At 41.0% G+C, this 5,597-nt stretch overlaps 1 non-coding gene across 1 annotated transcript; it reads right to left on the minus strand.

Moving 5' to 3' along the window:
- Positions 1 to 3,657: 3,657 nt before the first annotated feature.
- LOC124965114 (small nucleolar RNA SNORA72) lies at positions 3,658 to 3,790 on the minus strand. Its single transcript, XR_007105115.1, has one exon. It is a non-coding gene; the product is annotated as a small nucleolar RNA SNORA72 (small nucleolar RNA).
- Positions 3,791 to 5,597: the final 1,807 nt, after the last annotated feature.

Consider the following 5,597-nt stretch of genomic DNA (forward strand, 5'->3'; position numbering starts at 1 on the left):
TGCTTTGCCCTTCAGATATGGAAGGGCAACCTTTTTCCTCCATGGAAGAGAAGGAAGGATCAGAGACTCTGTGGGGTTCAAGATTCTCAGATTTCTGAATAACTTCAATGGACCCCTTCAAGGCTTCTAGGTTCCATTTTTTTTTTCCCCTCAATCAGTGCCCTAACTTTTTTCATGAGAAACGTAGCAAGTCTTGGAACTCAACTAACAACCCCCAAATTAAATTTGGGTCTTATTTTCACTGAGGTTGACCCCTCTGAAAGTAGTCAAAATCAAAATGGAGTCAATTGTGTTGACCCTAACAAAAAATAAATACATAAAGCCAGGAGGCTATGAAAGAAGGGTTCTTATGCATGATCGAATGTCAGTAACTCAAAAAAGGCTCTGCCAGAACTACAAGGTTGGCACAGAGGCCATCACAACCTCGCACAAAAAGTACTCTGCAAGGACTTCAGCCTAGCAACTGTCTGCATGACCTTGGACTGACTGTGACACCACCCTCGTTATTAACCATTGTGTCCAGAGACTATTACCAGCCTTTAAAAACCTCCCCTCTCCTCACCTCTTTGAATCTTCCCATGGTCTATTATGGCACAGGTGTTCCCTTTGCAATGTTATGCTATTCCCAAATAAAACTTGATTTTGCTTTGATTTTAACCTCTTTGTGCTTCTCTTAGAAATACCCTACACCTCAAGAAAAAAGGGATTCTCTGGAGACCACCATGAGAGTTCTTTACTTGGGGCTGGGGTTGTGGCTCAGTAGTGGAGCGCTTGCCTAGCATGTGTGAGGCACTGGGCTCGATGCTCAGCACCACATACAAATAAAAAAATAAAACAAAGGTATTGTGTCCATGTATAACTAGAAATAATGTTTTTAAGAAAAGCTCTTTATTCTCTGACCATGGCTTGAGGATTTAGCATTTTCTTTCTGTAAGTGATTCAACACAGTCAGGAAGAGCCAACCCATTCTCAGCCCCTGATGTGATTATTCTTACCTTAATGGTCAAGGCAGTGGCCATGTGGTCTCCTAAGACAGTACTTTAGTAGATATTTCATCAAAACCAACTTTGAATGAGTATTTAATCAATCACAATGCTGCCACATGTTATGGGTTCCCAGTCTATTATTTCCCACTGGAAGTGGGTCAGCACTGTACCCAAGACCAGGAACACACTCAAATCCATCCCAGAATCCAGCTTTGAGAGACCAGTCAGAGTCCAGGCCAGAAGACAGAAACCATGCTACTCATTTCAGCAGAGAGAATTTAATTTAGGAAATGAGTTAACATGTATTGGAGGTCTGAGAAGTGAAAAACAACCACTAAATTGAGAGTAAATAACTATCCCTTCGGATGGGGAGAAAAAAGGGAAGACTTTGGAATAATCAGAATCTAGAAGTTTGGAGGAGAACCTAGCTTGACATTGCGGAAAGTGGATCAAACACCTAGCCCTGTGTTTTGCATACTGACCTGTTTTTCTCCTAAGATCAACCATATTAGGGTGAGTTTCACATAAAACAAAATATGCCCATTTCACATGTTCAGTTTGATGAGTTCTGACAAAGCCGTTCATTCAGGTAAGCACCATCAGTTACTTTATCTAAATTCCACATAAGTTTGTGAGCTATGCAGGGGCAGAGACCATAAAGATCGCCTTTCCGTGGCTCAGTGCCCAGCCCGAGCCCCATGTTATCAGTGAGGCGACCTTCTGGAAACACAACTAGAAGAGAGATGGGTTGATCCTCTGAAACTTCCACTTTAAACCCAAGTGGAGGAAATCAAAACTAAGATATGTAAAGATGCCTTAAAGACAGGTTGACTTTCAGTCCAAGAAAACTTGACTGAAAAAGCAAAGGTTAACAGCCTAAAGAAGGGATGGATCTATTAAATTCCCTGGAAGATGATTTGCTTGGTCACCAAGGATCTTACCAGAAATGGAGAGCCCAACAGCAAGACTGTGGCAGTCACCTTGGCCTTTTTTAGCTGCTCATACATGGGGATTTCTCCAGTCTCAGGACCTTTGCACATGTTCTTCCCTCTGCCTGAACTGCTCTTCATCCCCCCTCCCTGCTTACCTAATTAATACAGGTTTCTCTCAAGTGTCACTTCCTCCAGTCCTGCCACACCCATGAGGTCAGGTGCCACTGCCGTAAGTTCTCATAGCTCCTGTTTACCTTTTCTTCACTGTGTTGAAATTATATACTATGTCACCATGTGATGGACATTTCTCCACTGCTGAACTATAAGCTTCCATGGGCCTGGGTTGTCACCTTTGCTCACCACTGTGTCCCCAAGTGCACAAGTATGCATAATTGACATTCGCTATCTAAAGTAGGGCAAGCTCTGAAATCACACTCCATTTCACACCACCTTGAGGTTGTATGACTTTGACCAATTTATTTTATCTCTGAAGTCTATTTTCTGTAAAACAGAGGGAGGAAATAGTAGTACCTACCTGTATCACTCAGCTTTGTGTAGCTACAACAAACTATCTGAAGAAAAAGGTTCTTTATCTCACAGTTTTGAAGGTACAAGTCCAAGACCAGGTGCCTTAGTGGTTTGACCTCTGGTGAGGTGGACATACCACAGCAGGAACATGTGTAGGAGCAAAACGGTCACATCTCAAGTCCCTTTTGAGGACACAAGCCAATGATCTAAGGACCTCCCAGTAGGCTCCATATCCCCATAGTACCACCCTGGCACCAAGCCTTTCCAATACAGACCTTTGGGGAACATTCAATATCTAATATCACAGAATTGTTCTGAGCATTCCAGGAAATAATGTGCGAAAAGTACTTAGGATATTGTCTGGCACCTATTAGATGCTTAATAAGTCAGTCATCATTGTTAGTACTACTAGTTTAAAATGAATGAGCTAAATGTGTCACAATTTAGCATTCTGCTTATGTCTCATTATAAAATTTAGCATGGTAACATGTGAATGCTATATGTCAGTCATTACACTTGGTGACTGTGAGTTTGCTTTCCCATGTCCCACAGGTGGGTTTCCAAGTCTACAAGGCTGAGGACTGGCCCCAGTCCTAGCAAAGCCCCAAGGCAATGCACCCTGGATTCCCAACTTGCTGACCTTCCTTGATACAAACCTCCCTCCCTGCAACAATGTTCTCTATGCCTTGGGTTCTACTGCCTCCCCATGGCCACAAGGTAAAACCCAAATTTAGCCTACACTAAAATTCAGCACACCTCGACATCTAGCTCCAACCACGTTATCCACCCTTATTTCCTAATGGCCAGCATTTATCAAGTTTTTACTATGTTTTATCTCATTATATTATCTCCCTCAATAAAAACAGATATCTCTAGGCATTAGAGATTATTACATATATATTATTAGGTAATATAATATCATATACATCTAATTCATATGTACACTTTTAGTCTCACATGACATGTTCTTTTAGTAGTAATCTTTTTTTTTAGAAAATAAAAATAATAATTTTGCTATTTAATGGCATGAGTAGTAACAAAATTGCCCTATTTTGGTTACATGTTCTTTAGACAAGTCTGCAACTTAGCAATGATTATTTGCAAGTTATTACACTACCTATACTATCATTTTTCTTAAGGTGGATCAAGATAACCTAGAATCATAGCCATTATATGGCTCACAAAAATGATCATATAATAAATCAGATTGGGTTTATCACCAGAATTTATAAAACCAGACCCAGTGAAAGAACTAGGCCTGGGGACACATGCATGGTCTTAATATAGTGAATGTTTAGCCTGCTCTGATTATTACAAAAATCAGAACAGCAAGAATATCTGCAGATCACATGACATGTTCTTTGGTAAATTGTTTTTCCACACTTAACATCATGGATATCCCTCCATGACAGAGAGGGTTATTTATAATTTCATAACATCATTTTAAATGACTTCCTAATATATAGCCTTGTGGGAATATACCAGATTTATTGATGGACATTATGGTGGTTTCCAATTTCTTGATATCATAATCAACACTGGGGTGAACAAATTTGTACACCTTCAGTTTCCTGTGTCTCTTCCTAGGTCAGATTCTTAAAGTACTACTACTGAATCAAGGGAAATATGCATTTAAAAACTTGAAACATGAGCTGAGCACAGTGGCACATGCCTGTAATCCCAGCAGCTTGGGAGCTGAGGCAGGAGGATTACAATTAAGCAAGACCATGTCTCAAAAAATAAAAAGGGCTGTGGTTAAGTGCCCCTGGGATCAATCCCTGGTACAAAAAATAAACAAATAAAATTGAGACACGATACCAAACCCCCTTCCGGACATGTTATGCCAGCTTCTATTCCCAAAAGCTGGGTAACAATGTTCCACTTCCCCCACCATCATCAATGCTGGGCATTGTAGAAAAATGGTCTCTCATTATCACTTTAATTGCTTTCAGTGAGGTAAAATATCTTGATTATGTATTTATTAGCCTTAAGTATTTCTTCTGTGGATTTGTTTTTTATGTTCTCTCCCCTTCTTAAATTGGAGTATTCATCTTTTTCTTATTAATTTTGAAAACTCTTGTTCTACATGTTACAAAGTGTTTATTCCTCAACTTGTAGTTTTCCATTTTTATGGGTTTTTTTGGTCTTACTTTCATGAAACATTTTACATTATATATAGTGAAATCTATTTTTCCCCTTGGAGTTTCTTTTTAGTCTCATCAAAAATATCTTTGCTAAAAACACAAATATGTCAATTAAACCTTCACTTCTTTTTTTTTTTTTTTTTTTTGGTACCAGGGATTGAACTCAGGGGCACTTGATCGCTGCACCACATCCCCAGTCCTATTTGGTATTTTATTTAGAGACAGGGTCTCACTGAGTTGTTTAGAGCCTCATTTTTGCCGAGGCTGGCTTTGAACTCGAGATCCTCTTGCTTTAGGCTTCTGAGTTGCTCGGATTACAGATGTACATTACTGCACCCAGCTTCTTCCCCTTTAAAAAAAAACAAAAAACAAAAAAAAAAAACTAGTTATGTTTATCGTTTCATTTTTCTACAATTAACTATTTAAGTCACCTAAATTTTGTTGCAGGGTCTGCCCCCCCCCCGCCCCCTTCACCTAGCTGGGCTTCTTTCTCAGGCTGTCTCTCTGGTTCCTCCTCCTTCCTACAGGATATGGGTTCTAAGGGACCTCAAAACTAGTCCCAGATAATTTTAGCAGTAAGGCTGAGCCTCCACTTACAGGATGCGTCCCTGGGCTCCAACCGGATTCTGCCCTTCAGGACCTGAGGGATCTTAGGACCCCAGTGAGAGTAAGAATACCCTGATCCTGGATCTTCTGCCCCTGAAAATTCTCAGGGTTACCAGGCCCTTTCACCTGCCCTCTGGCCAGAATTAGCAAGGCTCTGAGGGCCTGATAGATCCACATAGAACCTCCAGCAAGGGGACAATTGGCATCCAGATGGCCCCTGACACATTATTGGGAATAGTTTCAAGTGCAATTGTAGGCAAGAGGCACAGGACTTACCTTTGACGTGGAAGTCCCTAGTGTCACAGGGCCTGCAGCTGGGCACCCCTGACCACAGTCGGAAGTGGGGCCTTTCAACAGAGCCTGGTGGCAGGAAGCCCATTCTGGGGACGGGGAAATACAGT

This window comes from Sciurus carolinensis, chromosome 14, assembly GCF_902686445.1.
Source record: "Sciurus carolinensis chromosome 14, mSciCar1.2, whole genome shotgun sequence".
NCBI lineage: Eukaryota > Metazoa > Chordata > Mammalia > Rodentia > Sciuridae > Sciurus > Sciurus carolinensis.